Source organism: Hemiscyllium ocellatum, chromosome 11 (genome assembly GCF_020745735.1).
Source record: "Hemiscyllium ocellatum isolate sHemOce1 chromosome 11, sHemOce1.pat.X.cur, whole genome shotgun sequence".
Lineage (NCBI taxonomy): Eukaryota > Metazoa > Chordata > Chondrichthyes > Orectolobiformes > Hemiscylliidae > Hemiscyllium > Hemiscyllium ocellatum.
The window spans coordinates 49,183,290-49,204,067 of record NC_083411.1 but is presented as its reverse complement, the minus strand read 5'-3'; the positions used below and the strand labels follow the sequence as shown (position 1 = coordinate 49,204,067).

The 20,778-nt window shown below is 43.6% G+C and overlaps 1 protein-coding gene across 1 annotated transcript in view; it reads left to right on the top strand.

Moving 5' to 3' along the window:
• Positions 1 to 20,778, top strand: part of LOC132820336 (sodium- and chloride-dependent neutral and basic amino acid transporter B(0+)-like) — a 233,261-nt gene that overhangs the window by 38,962 nt on the left and 173,521 nt on the right. The window lies entirely within an intron of this gene.

The following is a 20,778-nucleotide window of genomic DNA, read 5'->3' as shown; positions in this document are numbered from 1 at the left end:
AGATGGGAGGTTGGCCTTTGTGAGTGTCTGGGCTCAGTTCACCACTCTCTGTAACCGTCTCTGATCTTGAATGGTACAGCTACCAGACCAGATAGTGATACATCCAGACAGATTGCTTTTGATGGTGATCCTATAAAAGGATGAGTAATATCCTGCCAAAAGTCAATAATGAGTTCCTTGGTTTTGCCGACATTGAGAGCTAGGTTGTTCTCAGTGCATCATTTTTCCAGGTCTTCCACTTCCCGTCTGTAGTCGGTTTCGTCACCATCTGAGATTTGACCGACTATGATGGTGTCATCAGCGAACTTGTAAATGGCATTAGTCTGGTATTTGGCGATGCAGTCATGGTTATACAGTGAATATAGTAGGGGGCTGAGTACGTGCCCCTGGGGGGGCTCCAGTGTTGAGTGTTAGTGAGGATGAAATATTGCCCCCAGTCTTCACTGATTGTGGCCTGTGGGTCAGGAAATTGAGGATCCAGTTGCAGAGAGTGGGGCTTAGTCCAAATCAGTAAGTTTAGTAATCGAGGGGATAATAGTGTTGAAGGCTGAACTGTCGTCAATGAGTAGGATTCTTACATAGCAGTTCTTGGTGTCAAGATGTTCTAGGGAGGAGTGAAGGGCAAGTGATATGGCATCTGACATGGATCTGTTGGTCCAATAAGCAAATTGGAGTGGATCAAGAGTAGTGGGGAGGCAGGAGTTGATTAATGCCATGACCAGCCTTTCAAAGCACTTCATGACCACCGAAGTTAGGGCCACTGGGTGGTGGTCATTGAGACATACTGCATGAGCCTTCTTAGACACAGGGGTGATGTTGGCCCTCTTGAAACAGGCAGGGACAGTGGCCTGCTGCAGGGAGAGGTTGAAGATGTCCGAGAAGACCTCTGCCAGTTGATCTGCACATGAGTGCACGTTCTGGTACTCTGTCTGGTCCCATCACTTTCCTTGGATTCACGTGAAGAAAAACTGATCTGACCTCTGATGCAGTGACTGTCATCAGGACTTGTCATATTAGGTGTTACCTCTCTGCTGAAATTCTGCTCAAAGCGAGGATAGAAGGTGTTGAGATGATCTGGGAGGGATGTATCATTGTCAGCTATCTTGCACTGACTCTTTTTAGAACTTGTGATGTCATTCAGTCCTTGCCATAGTCTCCAGGTGTCAGTCTGGGTCTCTAGTTTGGATCGGTATTGGTCCTGTCTTAATAGCTCTGCAGAAGTCATACTTGAATTCCTCATATTTGAGTGGGTCTCCTGATCTGAAGGCCTCACACCTGGTTTTTTATCAGATTCTGTATGTCCTGATTCATCCTGGGTTTCCTGTTGGGGAACACCCGGATTGACATCCTCAGTTGTGTTCATGAGATGTCTCCTTTAACCTGAGGTGTGACAAGAAGTCCTGAGTAGGGATAGTGGTGATTATATTTAACGTCAATCCAGAGACAAGCCCATGTGATCTTTTGCTGTGCCCCAAACGTCTACAAGATGGATACAGTATCAAGAACAAATCCACAATCTTCTCAACTTTCTATCAAGCTCTCCTGGGTTCACCAAGATCCCTGAAATGGGTGGATTATCTTACAAACCATAGTTAAACAGGTTGGTACTCTACTCCGAGGAGTTTAAAAGAATGAGAGGTGATCTCATTGAAACATTTTAGATTTTTAATGGACTTGTCAGGGTAAATGCAGAGAGGATGTTTCCCCTCACGGGAACATCTAGGGGCAAAGGGCATAGTCTCAGAATTAAAGGCACCAATTTAAGACTGATGTAAGGAGTAATTTCTTCTTTCAGGGGTTTGTGAGTCTTTGGAACTTCTTGCACAGTGAGCTATTTGGAGCAGAGTCCTTCTGTGTACTTAAGGCTGAGACAGCTAGATTCTTGCTCAGTTGGGGAATCAAGGGTTACGGGAAAAGAGCTGGAAAGTGGAACATGAAGAATGTCAGATAAGGCGTGATCCTATTGAATGGCAGAGCAGGCTTGAGACTCTAAGAGCAGAGATGAGACTCTATGAGGCTCTGGTCAGACTGTGTTTGGAATATTAGGAGCGGTTTTGAGCCTCATATCTAAGGAAGAATATGCTGGCATTGGAGGGGGAGCCAGAGGTTGTTTCCAAGAATGATCCCAGGGACAAAGGCTTGTTGTGTGGTGAGTGGTTGAGGACTCTGGGCCTGTACTTGATGGAATTTAGAAGAATGAGGGGGGAATCTGATTGAAATTTACAGAGTACTGAGAGGCCTGGATAAAGTGGATGTGGAGAAGATGCTTCCACCAGTAGGAGAGACGAAGACCTGAGGGCACAGTTTCAGAGTGAAAGGATGACCCTTTAGAACTGAGATGAAGAGGAATTTCTTCAGCCAGAGAGTGGTGAATCTGGGGAACTCATTGCTACAGAAGACTGTGGAAGCTAAACCATTGTGTGTCTTTAAGAAAGAGATAGATAGTTTCATGATTGGGAAGGAGATCATGGATTCTGGGGAGAAGGCAGGAGAATGGGGTTGAGAAATATATCAGAGCTGAAAATGTGTTGCTGGTTAAAGCACAGCAGGTTAGGCAGCATCCAAGGAACAGGATATTCGACGTTTCGGGCCAGAGCCCTTCATCAGGGGGCTCTGGCCCGAAACGTCGAATTTCCTGTTCCTTGGATGCTGCCTAACCTGCTGTGCTTTAACCAGCAACACATTTTCAGCTCTGATCTCCAGCATCTGCAGACCTCACTTTTTACTTGAGAAATATATCAGCCATGATTGAGTGGCAGTGCAGACTCAATGGGCTGAATTACCTAAATCTGCTCCTGTATCTTACAGTCTTCCAGTCACCACTCCCTGCTGTATCAAGTTGCAACTTCTAGTGGAAAAAGAAACCCAAATCAAAACCCAAATTAAAAATGCAATGATAATCTTCATACCTTGGCACCGTGAAGGGGCTGGAAGAGAAAGGCAAGGTTGATACTGCGGTGTCGAGGCGTTGGTAGGAATCAATTTTTCTGTTTGAAGTGAGGGAGTAGAACTGTTGAGACTTTTGGAGCAACAGGGAAGGGAGGCAAGCAGCACTGAGTGGACCTTGCTGGTGGATCGTGTAGATTGACTGAGGGGAATGACATTTAAAGAATGTTAGAAGATGCAATTTGACGTGATAGGGGGCAGTGAGCTCAATAGAAAGCTCTGAATCATGTGGGACTTGTTCTTGTAGGCTTATCTATCCACCTGATGTTTGATGCATGATGAAAGGAGTTGTAAGACGGACCTTGATTCCATTGGTTAGATACTCATCACGAGTTGCCCACAGGCCCACTATCAATGAGGGAAGCTGATGCTGCTGGTCCAGTCAAAGAGCTTAATAATCTCAATGAGAGAGAGAGAGAGAGGTGGGTTCTGCTGAGGTACAAGACCTTGGGAGCTCAGCCAGGGAAGTTTGAAAAAATAGATAAAATCAGGAGCTGAGAGTTGGAGGTGCAATCCTTGCAAGACGATCATTGCAGCTGCTGGAACTGCTTGCAGCTCCCTCCCTGAGCTATCAGTCCTGAACGTTGAGCTGTTGTTGAGATGCTGCCACCATTTAACTGGCTTTCCCCCTGCATCGGGGCCGATTGCCTCACCACCAGCAAAATGACCCCTAATTGGGGCTTCAATTATGTTTTTGCAACCAAACATCCACTCCCTCCATCACTGACAACAGTGTGTACTATCTTCATTATGCACTGCAGCAATTCACCGACGATCCTCAGACAGCACCTTCCAATCCTACGACCATTTCCACTCAGAAGGACAAGAGCAGCAGATACATGGGAATACCGTTGACTAAGTCCCCCTCCAAGCCACTCACCATCCTGACTGGAAATATATCGCCGTTCCTTCACGATGCTGGGTCAGAATCCTGAAATTCCCTCCGTGAGGGTATTGTGGGTCTACCCACAGCACATGGACTGCAACGGTTCAAGAAGATATCTTCCTGGCCACCTTGTCAAGGGCAACTAGGGACAGGCAATAAATGTTAGCCAGCCAGTGACATCCATGTCCCAGAAATGAATAAAAAAAGCCCGTTCCCTCCCCCCCGACCCCCGGTGGACAGTCTCTGCATCCGTTCCCTCCACTGGGAAAAAGCCCTTTTGAAATGACTACCTGACTACTCAGACCCCTAGGAATCTTAGTGGCCCACAAACCGGTAAACACTTTTCACCAAATCCTCACAAAAGTTAAAGACCCGATACCCCCATTCAACAGGATGAACATAGTCTACAAAGATACCCTGCAAGGCCTGTGAAAAACAGTACATAGGACAAACAGGAAGAAAAGTTGACCATATGAATGCATTAGCATCAACTCCCCACTGCCAGACTGAACCAGTACTCTGATTTCCACCCACACGGACAACGAAGGACACAAATTCAACTGGGACAATGTAACCATCCCAGCACAGGCAAAATAGAGACACATGAGAGAATTCCTTAAAGCCTGTCACTCCAGCTGGAACTCAATCAATAAACATATCGAACAGGATCTGATATACAAACCATTCAGATACAGAACTGGAAGTACCAAAAAGCAGAGACACACAAGTACCAGGCAGGACAGACCGACAGCACTTTATCGAAGACACACTGATGATGTCACCTAGCAAGGTGACAAAACGTCTGCAGAAAACCACACCAGTTCAGCGAATGAATCTATGACCAAATCCATAACCCTACGAATCTTTTCAAAAACCCGAAGCCCTTTTGGCAGTATCACATCAAACAGCCAATCACACATGGCCACTCATCATTACACCAGCTCTTCTATCTCCTGGTCCACGTCCGGGAGGTTTATAAAATCCTGGTTTCTATTCTCAGAACCTGCCTCAGCAAATTAACATGGATATTACATTTACAACATAGCCTTTACCTTGCTGATTTCTCTCAATTATGGCATTACATGCCGTGTGCTGTAAAGCAAGTCAACGTTGAATTTATAAAACTACATTTTGTCACCAAAAGCATTATCGTTTTTGTAAATAAAATCTCACAAACAAAACAGAATGACCCTTTTCAGAAGCACAAAGCGCTTTCAGTTGTTGAGAGTTTTGATTTTCCCTTGTCTATAATATAACAAAGAGCCACAATTGCTCCATCGTTAAAAGCCTTTATGAATTATTTATCTGCACGAGATCATGTCAATCACCTTGTCTGGAAGTACCGGTTTTCTGATAGCCTGAAGTCAGATTAAATTTAATGTAACATAAATACCCTACTCCTTTCAGCTGCATCTTTGTTCCAATCCAGACTGTTTCATGAAAAATTGTTGCGCAATTAAAGAAGTAATTTTCACCCACAGATCATCAGCTCACATCTCTGTACAATTGAGAGAATACTGTAGCTTAGACATTGGACAGTAGTCCTGTAGGCTCGAAGTCAGGCCTCCTGACCTTTGTCTGATGTACATTCCTTTTGAAATAGAAATACTAAATAGTAAAATGTACTCTTAAATCCCATTGCAGGATGATTAAGAGAAGGGGACTGTTCCACAAACATAGCTCAGGTATTTTCAAAGAACTGATTGGGGGTGGTCACAATGTACAAAACATTTGAAAGGTTAGATACAGTTCATACTTATACTGTCTAGCTTCTTAATATGGGCATCATGATCGTCTGACTGGCTGTCACTCAGAGCTGAAGCATCTTTAATACCCGATTCCAGTCGCTGACCAGAGTTGACAGTGAGATGTTCCAGTCTGCTCCCAGTGTTCTGGTCTGGCGGTGTTTGTGTGTGTGTTTGTGTTGGGGGTAGTGTGGTTATAGTGTGGTCATCAGGAAGGGCTTTTGCCCGAAAAGTCGATTTCGCTGCACTTTGGATGCTGCCTGAACTGCTGTGCTCTTCCAGCACCACTAATCCAGAATCTGGTTTCCAGCATCTGCAGTCATTGTTTTTACCTCGTAATGTGGTTACAGGGAGAGGGCTGGAGATAGGGCACAGTGTAGAGGGCTCGCTCCTTCCACCCGCTGTGGTGACCTGGCTAAGTCCCCTGTTTATAATTCACATTTTTAATAAGTGGTAGAGCAGGCCATCCCTGCTGTTTCCCCTGACCTGCAGAGGGGTGTTGCTATGGTAACCTCTGTTAGGCCATCCAGTTGGGGTCTGCATGGAACACTTCAGTGCACGGAATCTTGTTGCCCACCAATTAAACAAAAACATTCTAATCAGATTCAAACCCAGCAAGGAGACTTCCTCTGCGTTTGTTTAAAAAGTCTCACTGATTTGAACTGATCTGTTGCTTTTTTGCAAACTTTTTGTCAAGTACATCCTTTGAACATCCTGTACTTTCCAATACAGTGAAGTCGGGCTAAATTCTCCGATTTCTCCTTAAAGTGTGACGGCCAGTGAGTTTCACAGTGGCCCACAATCAATTTTCTAACACCGTCTTCTACGTTTCTCCTCACTAATTATAATCCTGAGATGATGGCTGCATTTCTCATGAAATCGTGTTTCCTGGGCTCCAGGTAAGATCTTCTCCTGGTTTCCTTGTACCACCCACCCCTGCCCCAAAAGCCCAGCTGCCACTACTTCAGACTCTCCCAATCAGCATTGATCTCTCAGACTGCAGGGGCTCGATCTGGAAACGGTCTCAAGGGGAAAGACAAGCTCCTTCCAGGACAGAGATCTGAAGGTGCTGCTGGGCTGTCTGGTGGAGAGGATGGGAATCCTTATCCTTGCTCACCTCCCCCATCCCCCAAAGGGGAACACCATAACAAAGCCAACCAACCTTGGCATAAAGAGCAGTGTGGGTCAGTGCTGTGCACAGAGTGAAAAGATTTTCTGCACTCAAGTACCACCATCTTCTCTCTGTTACCTCTGACTCAGGATACGGCACATGCATTTGCCAAGGCTCATGAACTACTTGCATGCATCGTGTTCTACCCAAGGGCTCACAGCATCACATCCTCCCAAACTGCTAACCCTTTCTGCATTTCCAGCTTACTCACTGGGAACACCTGATGACTTCTTGTGACAATGCTGTGGCTTTAGGAAGTGTGTTTTGTCCTGGTTACAATTAAGCAAAGTTTTAAGGCAGAGGTGCCGAATTGGCTCGTGAGAGCCTAGAAAGTAAACAACTTGGGAGGCCTTGTTTTTATTTAAAGTTGGAATAATAGGTGCAGCCTGGATGGGTGTGGCCAGCTCTCACAAATCAGGATTTCTAGTTTTTAGTTTTTTTAGTTTTGAAATTCAGCATCGGTTGCTATTGTGATGTTGAAAAAGTGGAACCTATTTTCCCCATCTCTTGATTATAGCCGAAAGCTAGCGGTTCTCTTCGTAGGTTGTTGGATTACATGTGAGACAAAATCTGTTTTCGAATTTGCCTTTTTGCCAAAAGGAGTGTTTATAGAATACTACTATATTGAAACAGTTAATTAGTAATAATTGTTGTATCTATTGTTCTGTTAAGTTTTCCAGTCGAGTTAATTTATTCTAAGTTCTTCTTTCTTTTGTTGTATTTTAACTATAGCATTTGAATACATTACATTTTGTTTAATAGCAAGTAGTTTGAGTAGAAAATAGTTTCTGGAACATGGCACTTTACATCTGTCTTTAAAATAAGAAAAAATTAGGGCCTAGTCTACCTTCTTAAAATATTTTGAGAGGGTCTGGTCCATAACACTCTCCTGCTCATCATCACCTCCTTCCGCTCATGTGTCCCTCTCTGTCATACTGAGTCTCTCCCTTTGTCTCATTGCAAAGAAAAGCTGGCCACACCCTCACAGATTGATCCCTCAACTGACCTACCTGTAATCACTACACTACATCACTTGAACTGACTGTGACCATCCCCATATAGTGTGATTGAATGACTGTGGTGGATCCTCTAACGTTCACACATCACCACTTACTCAAAGCACACGAATTGTATTTGGTGTGTAAGCAGCTGGCAGTCTGAGTGATGATAGTCTCTGACATTCTGTAACCTGGTGCTAAAGTTAATGAACGTCAATCCGCCATGTCAGCATCGATGTGTGAAGTGCATTGGGTGATGGCAGGATGCGCCTTCACCAAGCTATAATTGTCAGGAACTGGCTCTGACCTTTCTGTTGGGAATTTTCACTGTCTACGTTTCGTGGTAGAGGAGAGATGTTTTGGAAAAGCGATGTAAGTCGGTCAAATTGGGCTTTTAATGAACTGCAAATGCACTGAAATAAGGTCATCACCTCTTTGAACTCACCTTTCTAAGCTCAGGGCAAGTCAAGACCTTCTTTTGCAATGATGCAAATCTATACTTTTTTCTTTCTCACCTTATTTTGTCACCACACTTGTCATTACTCTCATGACATCAGGGTGGGAGAATTCACTCAAAATTTGAAAATTAAACCTAAGCCTTTCAAATTCACAACTGTCCCAGAAGATGGCATTCCAAGGTAATGTCTGGGACTGTAATTTTCAAAGTTTCCCAGCACTGGATCAAAATCCCATGACCATTTGATGTCTAACCCAATAATTCAGATCTCTGAATCATTTATAGAGTCAGGGCAACACGAAAAGAGTATTAAATCCAATTCATCCATGAAGACCAGATAACTTAACTTAGTCCCATTTGCCAGCACTTAGCCCATATCCCTCTAAACCCTTCCTGTTCATATACCCATCCAGATGCTTTTTCACTGTTGTAATTATGCCAATGTCCACCACTTCCTCTGACAGCTCATTCCATGCACACACCACCCTTTGTGTGAAAACGTTGCCGCTTAGGACTCTTTTAAATCTTTCCCTTTTCATCTTGAACCTCTGCCCTCTAGTTTTGGATTCCCCTACCCCATGGAAAAGTCCTTATCTATTTACCCTCACGATTTTATAAATCTCTGTAAGGTCACCCCTCAGCCTCCAGGGAAAACAGCCAATCTGGCGGCAGTGACTCTGTTGTCGTTGTGTATCCCTCCTCCACATTTGTGTTTTGCTCCTTGATTTGTTCCATTCTGACTTAATTTACCTAACACAATTACCCTCTTTGTTATTGTCCAGTCTTCAATCTCAGCACAGACCATCGCATGTTTTTTTCTTTCTACTCTCTATCCTTGCATTTGCTTAAAACCTGGTACATCCCTAAGGCTAGGATTTAATGTGGTGAGTACTAAGTGTGGGCATAGGTGACTTCAAGGGGCATTAACCTACTTAGGCTCTCTTTATCACCCCAGCATGAAAGTTCATTGGATTGAGCATCAATTTGGTACTTAAGGGCTTCTCCTTGGTCCAATCAGGAGCCTGCTCACTGAATCCTTGCCCTGTCCACCACCCACCCAGAGGTAACTGCTCAATCAGAAATTTGTAGGCTCAGGGTTGGAAGCACAAGTGGCACACCATGACCAGCTTCACCAGTGGGTAAGAAAGTGGGTATTTTGGGGACACTATTGGGGATGGGGTGAGTAACCCTCCCTGTCCCAATTAGCCCCAGATTCAGGCAAGTGGAGCTTCCCTGTGAAGAAAACACTCCCTGTTCCCACCAGCTGGGAGAGAGGGTATTCAGCCCAATGAGTGGCTTAGGCCCTTGGAATCAAGGGTTATGGAGATAAGGCAGGAAGTGGATACTGATTAGGAATGATCAGCCATGATCATATTGAATGGCGGTGCAGGCTCGAAGGGCTGAATGGCCTACTCCTGCACCTATTGTCTATTGTCTATTAGCTGGTGATTCAAAAGCTTCACTTGTTGGCGGGCTGAGGATGCCCACCATGGATTTTCCTGCCCGGAGTCGAGGTGGTGAGAAAGGGACTGAGTACACCTCTGGGTGAACTCAACCAAATATTTGCCCTTTCCTCACCATCTCCAGGGAGGGGAAATTGCACCCTGACTTTACCCACTTCTGATGAAGGCATATTGGAGCCTGAGCAGACCATTCAGCCCCTTGAGCCTGTTCCGCCATTCTAGACCATGGACTGATCAATCACCTCAATGGGCGTGTCAGTGACTCACTAACCTGAAAGTTTCTCCACAGATGCTGCCGAACTTGCTGAAAATTTCCTGGTTTTATTCACTAACTACATTTTGATCTCATCCTAGCCAATTTGCTGCAGTTTGGACAGAGCAGAGGTTCTGTGACTCATAGCCTCTGTCTTTGATTCTATTAACTCACCAAGAATCTTCTGATCCTTTGACATTCTCGAAACAGCTTGCTGGAATTTTTCACCCTGGTTTTGGCAGGTTCCTAGAGAATGGGTGTGTCAGTTTTGAGGTGGATACAGAGAAGCAGAGGAAATCCCTTTTACAATGACCTCTCTCTCAGAAAGCCAATGCGATGGGGAGAGACTACGAGTGAGAATTTTGCAGGAACCTGACCGAGTCCAGGCTGGGGGTGGGGGATGGGGGATTGAAGGGGTGTGGTGAGGATGGGTGAGAGGTGGATTAAATAATATGGAAAATAATAAGATTCTGACAATGATTGACAAATGTGACCCTTGCTTTGTTTGTAATTGAAGTAATCAAGGTCCAGCCGATGGAGCAGCTGCTAACACAAACCAGCCGAGCAGCCCTTTGAAGGTCACAGTGAAGATTATCAAAGATCCACTCCTGGACTACGGTTTTATGGTCTCAGAAGATTCACCAGTATGTGTGAAGTCTGTCACTGCAGGTAAATACCTAGGAATGGGAGGTTCCAATGTGGCAGCACGGCAGCACAGCAGTTAGCACTGCTGCCTCACAGCGCCAGAGACACAGGTTCAATTCCAGTGTCAGGCGACTGTCTGTGTGGAGTTTGTACATTCTCCCCGTGTCTGCGTGGGTTTCCTCCGGGTGCTCCGGTTTCCTCCCACAGTCCATAAATGTGCAGGTTAAGTAAATTGGCCATGCTAAACTGCCTGTAGTGTTAGGTGAAGGGGTAAATGTAGGGGAATGGGTCTGGGTGGGTTGCGCTTCGGCGGGCCGGTGTGGACTTGTAGGGCCGGAGGGCCTGTTTCCACACTGTAAGTAATCTAATCAAACTGAGGGAAGGTCTGAAGTGTTTTCAAGAGGGGCTGAGGGTCTGATAGGGCCAGGGCTTTTAACTGATACAGTCCATCTCAACACCTCCAGCATGAACTCTGAACTCTTCTCAATCTTTGTCAGTTTTGCCATGGTGACAATACTTCAAGTGGAATTTTCTCTTCGCTGAAGATGGTCAGAAGGTGATATAATGGGCTTGGCCCCTCACCCTCTTCCTGCCACCTCGGTAATTAATTAAAATGATCCATAGACGGCCTTCTTGACTTCCACCAAAATGGTCAATTCAGGGCCTTAACCCGTCATCTTCCAAATTATCTGCCCCCTGGTGGACAAAGCTGCCTAGTTTCCAAACTGAGAAACCATGACAACTTGCAAACTAGGTTAAGGAGTAGAGCCTGCATTTTATCCAACTAGTGACAATGGAGGCAGGGATGGGGGCAAGGGAATGGCCTCAAATCCGCACCCCTATCCAAGCCTCCAACTCCTCCTGAGACCCCTTCCTCAAGAACCCACCCCACAACACGACCAATGGATGTTAGGACCCAGAGGTTCTCTCCTCACGTATTTTAAAAAGTTCATAGAGATTCGTAGGGCCTTTACTACTGTCTCTGATCATCTGAAAATTAGCTACATCTTCAGCCACTCCGTCCTTAATGATAGGCCTAGATATTTGCCAATGCAAGATGTGAGGTTAATTGGGCTATAATTCACCAGGCTTCTGAATTTAATTTAATTTAATTTATTGTCTCGTGTACCGAGGCACAGAGGAAAGCTTTGTCTTGTGAGCAATACAGGCAGATCACCGAGTTCAGTAGCATAGATAAGTGAACAAGTACAGGCGAATGTTAAGAGTTTGTGAGTCCATTCAGTATTCTAAGAACAGTAGGGTAGAAACTGTTTCGAAACTGGCTGGTGCGTGTGTTCAGGCTTCTGTACCTCCTCCCCGATGGTAGAGGTTGTAGAAAAACATTGAAGGGTGGGATGGATCTTTGAGAATGCTGGCGGCCTTTCCTTGACAGCGGTCCTGGTAGATGGATTCTATAGATAGGAGGTTGGCCTTTATGATTGTCCGGGCCGAGTTCACCATGGTGACGCATCATGGGTATACAGTGAGTATAGTAGGGGGATGAGTGCACAACCCTAGGGGCCCCAGCATTGAGCGTTAGTGAGGATGAAATATTGTCCCCAGTCTTCACTGATTGTGCCCTGTGGGTCAGGAAACTGAGGATCCAGTTGCAGAGAGTGGCTCTTAGTCTGAAATAACTAAGTTTAGTAATCAGTCTCGAGAGGATAATAGTGTTGAAAGCTGAACTGCAGTCAATGAGTAGGATTCTCATGTAGCAGTTTTGGTGTCAAGATGTTCTAGGGCGGAGTGAAGGGCAAGTGATATGGCATCTGACATGGATCTGTTGGTCTGATAGGAAAATTGGAGTGGGTCAAGAGCAGTGGGGAGGCTGGAGTTGATTAATGCCATGACCAGCCTTTCAAAGCATTTCATGACCATTGAAGTTCGGGCCACTGGGCGGTAGTCACTGAGACATGCAGCATGAGCCTTCTTAGACACAGAGATAATGTTGGCCCTCTTGAAACAGGCAGGGACAGTGGCCTGCTGCAGGGAGAGGTTGAAGGTGTCTGAGAAGACCTCTGCCAGTTGATCTGCGCATGCTCTGAGTGCACGGCTTGGTACTCTGTTTGGTACCATCACTTTCCTTGGATTCACACGAAGGAAAACTGATCTGACCTCTGATGCAGTTCTTCTCCCTTTCTCAACTGTTGGAGTGACATGAGTAATTTTTTCAGTCTGTGGGACCAGTTCCTCAGCTTTGATAGGTTACAGTCAGGGCATATGCATTGTCTGCACCAATTCTCCTTTAAAACTCTGGCATGGAATCTTCTGCTCTGGGTGATTTGTCACACTTTCATGCCTTTAACTTGTTCATTATTTTCATAGAATCATCATTGAATCCCTACAGTGCAGATAGAGGCTATTCGGCCCATTGAGTCTGCACTAACCGTTTGAACAGCATCTCACCCAATCTCCTTAACTCCACATTTACCACAGTTAACCCACCTAGCCTACACACTATGGGGCAATTTAGCACGGCCAATCCACCCAACCTGCACATCTTTGGACTGGCAGGAAACCGGAGCACCTGAAGGAAACCCACATAGATATGGAGGGGGAAGGTCGAAGCTCCACACAGGCAGATTTGCTTTGGTTATTTTGGTGAGCTCCTGTCCTTGGTCCAATATCAATTTCCTTATGATCTCTAGCATGCTGGTCCTCGGGTGCTACGCTGTGATTATTCAACACACACAAGAATCCTTAGTTCCATTGACATTATCTGTGTTCCCTAGTTCTTTATAAGAAAGTCACAAACAGGTACAATCCACCTCTCTCTCTCTCTCTCTCTCTCCACAATCTGAGAAATGCATCATTCCCTTTTCATTGAGATGAGACAAGCTTCAGGCAGCAAGATGTGCAGTTGTAAAAAAAAAGTATGAATAATTATCTGTTTTTTTTAACCTTTGCATATGCTAATAGCTTCCCATGTACTTTCAGTTTTTTCTCCTCTTTCTGTGAGGGACAACTAATGCTCCATTCAAAAATATGCTGACTTCATTTTGCTTCTTAGGTGGTCCTGGAGAGGGAAAGCTATTCCCAGGTGACCAGATTTTACAAATTAACGACATGCCTCTGGATACAATTTCCCAGGAACGTATCGATAACATTATTAGGTGAGGACCCTTTTAGCGCATTCACTGAATGTAAAGTTTTAATAGTTACCACCAGCTAATCATTAATGGCCAGAGTCGTAGGTAGACAGGATAGTGAAGAAGATGTTATGGTTTCCTTTATTGTTCAATGCATTGAACATAGGAGTTGGGATGTCATGTTGTGGATGTACAGGACATTGGTTAAGCCACTTTTGGAATATTACATGCAATTCTGGTCTCCTTCCTATCGGAAGGATGTTGTGAAACTGGAAAGGTTTCAGAAAAGATTTATAAGGATGTTGCCAGGGTTGGAGGATTTGAGCAATGGGGAGAATTGAACAGGCTGGGGCTGTTTTCTCTGGAACTTCAGAGGCTGAGGGGTGACCTTATAGATGTTTATAAAATCATGAGAGGCCTGGTTGGGGTAAATAGCCAATGACTTTTCCCTGGGTGGGGGAGTCCAGAACCAGAGGGCATAGGTTTGGGGTGAGAGGGGAAAGATATAACAGGGTCCTAAGGGGCTTTTCACGCAGAGGGTGCTGCATGTATGGAATGAGCTGCCAGAGGAAGTAGTGGAGGCTGGTACAATTGCAACATTTAAAAGGCATCTGAATAGGAAGGGTTGAGAGGGATGTGGGCCAAATACTGGCAAATGGGACTAGATTAATTTAGGATATCTGTTCGGCATGGATACGTTGGACTGAAGGGTCTGTTTCTGTGCTGTACATCTCTATGACCTTATTTGAGGGCTGTCTTTAAGTCCTTTAATAGGTGAACTTGCTATGAAGTTTGAATTGTGAAGTTTTGTGACCTTCAAAGTGCTATATAAATACAAGTTGTTGGTGGCAAACTCAGAAAATAAAACAAAGCTAAAGTGTAGAAAATTGTTTGCAGTTCTAAAGGCAGATCACCAACAAGACTTAATTGAGTGTCATATGTCTCCTTAGTTCTACAGCAGCTCACCCAGACATCTTGCACAATAGTGTTCTATAATATAAACCATTACATATATTGAATTACACAAACAGTTGAGTTCTCAGTTACTCACAGAGACAAATATTCTGCTGCACTCACAGTCGACATTTCAATCAAAAATTCCGTTACACAGACAGTTGAGTAAGTTTTCACACGCAAGTTTGAATATTCCATTACACACCCGGCCAGTTCTCTATTACATGCAAACATAATTGAATACCCCATTTTAAACACATTTGAAAATTCAAATACAAAGACAAACTTGTATGCACAATTGAATGCTTAGATATGCGTAAAGAGTGTGGTGCTAGAAAAGCACAGCAGGTCAAGCAGCATTCGAGGAGCAGGAGAATCGACATTTCAGGCAAAAGCCCTTCAACAGAAACCCTTTATTCCTGATGAAGGGCTTTTTCCCGAAACGTCAACTCCCCTGCTCCTTGGATGCTGCCTGACCTGCTGTGCTTTTCCAGCACCACAGTCTCGACTCTGATCTCCAGCATCTGCAGTCCTCACTTTCTCCTTCTTTGATATGTGCACTGCCAGGTTATACATACAGTCAAAAACTTGGATATACATATAGTCAAATGCTCCATATACACACAATCAAGAACTCCATTCCAAGTACTATTGAATGTTCCGTTGTGTACCCTACACAAACAACCAGCACCCCATTACACATACAGCCAATTTCTCCATAAATACAGACAGTTGAACACTCTATTATCCACACAGTTGAGTTCTTGCTTGCTTACCTAAGATGAATTCTCCATTGTATCCATAGTCCCACTATTTATAATTCAGTGTATTCTATCAGAAATGTAGTTAAAGAAAGCATTTTAAGTTAAAGATTGTTCATAAATGATAAACCAAAGCAAGGTGTATGTAGTGTGTGCACTTGTCAAACCCAGAGCCTCTTTTGTTGGAATATATTTCTCCTGTCCAATGCTTGTAGCTCTAGGATTCAGTGCTAAGGTGGTGATCATTACAAAAGAATCTCTCAGTAACTTTACTGAATTTGATTTGCTTCCTGTTAAAGGTGTTATCAAGGGTCTTGGGCTTAAACAGTGTTGTCTGGCTGGATCTTAAGAACTGTTTAGCAGAATATATAGAATGGAGTTCCCACCTGTGTAGAAAACCTCACTGCAATCCCAATTTAAATACATGCCAAACATTGGAGGCAGGGTTTGTAAGAACCAAATATGTAAAACTAAGTATGGTCTGAGTTATGACTTGTACTCTTTTGGATGTATTTCAATCTCCAATGTGTTCATGATCACATCCAGAATGTGTAAGGCTGACGTCTTCATTAGACTTCACTCTGCTTTAATCTGGGCTGTGGGAGACTGCTTATAGGAAGGCATCTTTACCCTTTGTATCTGAATTCTGGACTTACACTGGAGCTTTAGTGCGATTGTTTACCAGAAATGTTTCTGATGCTGATGTCTTTGTGTAAACATTGGTTACCATGAGGGACTCTCCTTCTCAACCTTTCCCCTTGTCTGAGGTTCAAGTTAAACCACTACCATTACAGAAAGCCCTAATAGAGCCAGAGAGTCATGTAGATGTACAGCACAGAAACAGACCCTTCTCCAACTCATCCATGCTGATCAGATATCCTAACCTAATCTAGTACCATTTGCCAGCGCTTAGCCCTATATCTCTCTAAACCCTTCCTATTCATATACCTATCCAGATGCCTTTTAAATGTTGTAATTGTACCAGCCTCCACCACTTCCTCTGACAGCTCGTTCCATACATTCACCACCCTCTGCGTGAACACGTTGCTCCTTCAATCCCTTTTATATCTTTCCCCTCTCACTCTAAACTTATGCCCTCTAGTTCTGAACCCCCCCCCCCAACAATAGAAAGACTGCATTGTGAATCTTTTTATTTCTTTATTTCTTATTTTCCTAACATATACTGTGTATATCTGTCATGTTCTGTAACTTATTTCTTTATTTTCTCTAATTTTATACCTGAGATTTATACCTAGGTATTTTGTACTTAAGGTGCCACTGTGTGTTGGTGACATTGTACACTTTTCACTGCACTCCAGTACTTTTGTAACTTGAGCACACGTGACACTGAACCTAATTCTAATTCACCAGTCACCTCTCTTTCTCAAATGAGAGAGCAGTCCCATGGGGCTTGTAAGATTGTGGCAATTTTATTTTTAACATCGAACTACAATCTGAGCGAGATAGACGGACTAGATCAGATTGGGATGTCTGGTCAGTGAGGACAAGTTGGACAAAAGGGTCTGGTTCCACGCTGTACAACTCTTATGAGTCTTATGTGTTGCTGTTAAGTTCAAGCCTGTGATCCCGGAAAATAATATTCTGTGCCAGGAGCTTAATTTTGCAGGTTTTAGTCAAGTGCCGTTTTTTTTTCTGCATTGGGCCCATATTGCTTTAATATTTGTCAAATTGTTTATTGCAGGGAATGTGGTAACACTGTTACAGTGACTGTCCTGCGAAATACCCCTGTAAGTACAATCTTTCGACTTTTTAAAGCAGAGCTTTCCAATGCTACTCATGGTCATCAGTTCGATTCCAGCCTCGGGCGACTGTCTGTGTGAAGTTTCCATATTAAATTACTAAATTGCCCGTAGTGTTCAGGGATGTGTGGGTTAAGTGCATTAGTCAGGGGAAATGTAGAGTTATATGGTAGGGGAATGGGTCTGGGTGGGATACTCTTCAGAGGGTCGGTATGGACCTGTTGGGCCAAATGACCTGTTTCTACACTGTCGGGATTCTATGGGTTTATTCACAACTCGGTTGCAGTCCAGGAGAGATCCACTCGACGTGATTCAGATTCATTCCCAAATACTTTAGTCTGGCATTTGCAATGGCAGTTTGAATGACATGCCTTAGATGGAGAGGCTAGACAGGATGGGCTTGTATCCCGTGGAGTTTTGAAGACATTTTAGTGAAATAACTAACAGATATAACAAATCTATAGATGGGATGGATGCTGACATTTACAGTGAGCACTTGATCTTGGACACGGGAACAGGAGCAGGCTATTTGGCCTGTTCCTTCAGTCAGCTGTACCTCATCTCTGTCTACTCACTGTCGCTGAGTATTCCAATAAAAATCTATCAAACTTCAATTGACCCTGTTTCCTTAGCATTAAGAGAACTAGATGTCTTGAAATAAGCTTGCAGAAAGCCACCTGACTCTGAACGGGATGGTGCTTTATGTTCAATTAACATTTGATGGGGCTTGATGAGACTGTGCACTGCTCCAAGTTTGACACAAATTCAACCAGCTCACGTCAGAAGGGTTTGATTCATGCTTCAGTGGCCATTTGTCTTGTGTGATGTGTTATCAAGCTACATAATCAAAGAAGTTTCCAGGCTTCATGCAGGATACAAACGAAGATTTGATCATTAATCTCAGCATATCCTAAGTGGAGCAGCACCCATCAACTAGACCTCCAGCTCTCTCTATCTAGTTAGAAGTACATGCTATTACGGGGATATTGGATGAGCTTCAGTGCAAGGCTGAGGCAAGCACTAGACTTTTAGAGTTGAATTATTAAACCGAGATGCCATGTCCTCTTTCAGATGGATACAAAAGGTCACGTGGCACAATTTGAATGGTTTATTGCAAAGGGAATTAACTGCAAGAGTAGGGAGATTATACATTAATTTTACAGGGCTTGGGGAGACCACATCTGGAGTACTGTATACAGTTTTGGTCACTGTACTTATGGAAGGATGTTAACGCATCAGAAGCAGTTCAGAGAAGGAATACCTGGAATAAGTGGATTGCCTTAGATGGAGAGGCTAGATAGGATGGGCTTGTATCCCGTGGAGTTTTGAAGAGTTATAAGTGAATTAACTAAAACATCTAAGATCTCAAGGAGTCTTGAACGGGTGAATGCTGAAAGAATTCAGGTTTCCTCTGTGAGAGAATCTGAGAACAGGAGATCATTATTTTAAAATGGGGGGCACCCATTTAAAACAAAGATGAGGAAACCCTTTTTCTCTCAAAGGGTTGTGGGCCTTTAGAATTCCCTTCCTCACGAGGTAGTGGATGCAGAGTATTTAAATATTTTTTTAAGGCAGAGATAGACAGATTCCTGATGACTGAGGAGTTGAAAGATTATCAGGGAGATACAGGAATGTAGAGTTGAGGTTAAAATCAAGAGGAGGCATGATGGCTCAGTGGTTAGCAGTGCTGCCTCACAGGGCCAGGAACCTGGGTTCGAATCCAGTCTTGGGTGACCATGTGGAGTTTGCACAATCTCCCTGTGTTTGTGTGGGTTTTCCCCTGGTGCTCTGGTTTACTCCCACAGTCCAAAGATGTGTAGGTCAGGTGAATTGGTAGTGCTAAATTACCCATTGTATTCAGGGATGTGTAGGTTAGATGAATTGGTAGTGCCAAATTGCCCATTGTATTCAGGGGTGTGTAGGTTAGGTGAATTAGTCAGGGGTTACTGTTGGAGAATGGGTCTGGGTGAGTTACACTTTGGAGGGTTGGTGGGTGGACTTGTTGGGCTGAAGGGCCTGGATCCTACAATAAAATCAGAACAGCCGTGATTTTATTGAAGAGCGAAGTAGGCTCATAAGCGTACTCTCTTGATCCTTGTTTGTATGTTCGTATTTTAGGTTACAATCAAACTTTTAGAACTCAGAACATCAGTGCAGGGCTTTCCCAATTGCCACACATTGTCAACACAAAATGCCAAAGCTGTTGTTTAAGTGCCATGGTTTCTGTTTGTACACAGGGGCCCAAGTCATCATTTATTACTGAAGAAAAGCGAGCCAGATTGAAAAGCAACCCAGTCAAAGTACACTTTGCTGAGGAAGTGATCGTCAATGGCCAAATACAGGTTTGTGCCTTCCACAGGCATTTAGCCCACTGACTAGTTCAGCCAGATTATAATTAATCTGATTTGCTCCCAGTATGTTCTGGACTGGGTAACTTGTATTTTTCTATATAACACTAGGTGCCTCTTGGTTTTATGCTTCCTGAGGGCCTGAATAATGTTGATTGTGGCGAGTGTTGGTGAAACCTGAGTCCCATACTAGTATTTTAGAATTAAACAAAGCTAATTACATTGGGAAATCGACAGATTTGGCCCAGTGGGCCATGCGGAAAGACTAAACTGTAGGACTATTGATGAACATTAAAGGAGATATTTAATTCCTCCAACTAAATATATTTAGAAAGGAAGAAAAGAATATAAGAGGGATAAATGCATCCATAGCTAACTAAGGAAGTTAAAGATAACATAAGGGCAAAAACTAAGGCATGCCATATTGCAAAGAGCAGTGGCAGGCTGGAGGATTGGGAAACTTTTAAAGACCAGCAAAGGGTGATTCAAAAGTAATAAAAAGAATGAAGGTTAATTATGAAAGAAAACTAGCTCAAAATATAAAAACAGACAGCAAATAATTTTATCAGTATATAAAAAGGAGAGTAGCTAAGATGAATGTTGGCCCTTTCGAGGTCGAGGAATTAATAGTGGGGAGCACAGAAATGGCAGAGACTCTAAATCAATATTTTACCTCAGTTTGCACAGTGGAAGACACTGAAACCATCCCAATTGTAACAGGTAATGTAGAGATTATAGAAAAGGTAGAATTTGTAGCAATCACCATCAATAGGGAGAAAATTCTGAGCAAAGTATGGGATTAAAGGCAGACAAGTCCCCAGGATCTGATGACCTATACCCTATAGTCTTAAAGGAAGTGACAGCGAGGATAGTGGATACATTAATTATAGTATTCCAAATTGTCCTGGAATCTGGAAAGGTTCTAGTGGTTGGAAAATTGCTAATGGAAGACAATAGTTCAAAACAGGAGGGAAATAGAAAGTAGGAAACCACAGAATGGTTAGTTTATTGTCTGTCATTGGGAAATTGTTTGAATTCATTATTAAGTGGTATTACATTTGTAAAGTAAAAAAAACACCACAGTCAGTGTGGTTTGATGAAGAATAATTCATTTTCTTTGTGAAGAGTAATTCATTTAATTTGCTAGAACTCTTTGAAGATGTAACAAGTGAAGTGGGTAATGGGAGGTCCTGTAGATGTAGTATATCTGGACTTCTGGAAAGCATTTGATAAGGTGCCACACATAACTGGTCTGTGGTTTTACTTCTGCCTCCCTCCAGATAATGTGGAACTGGAAGGAAC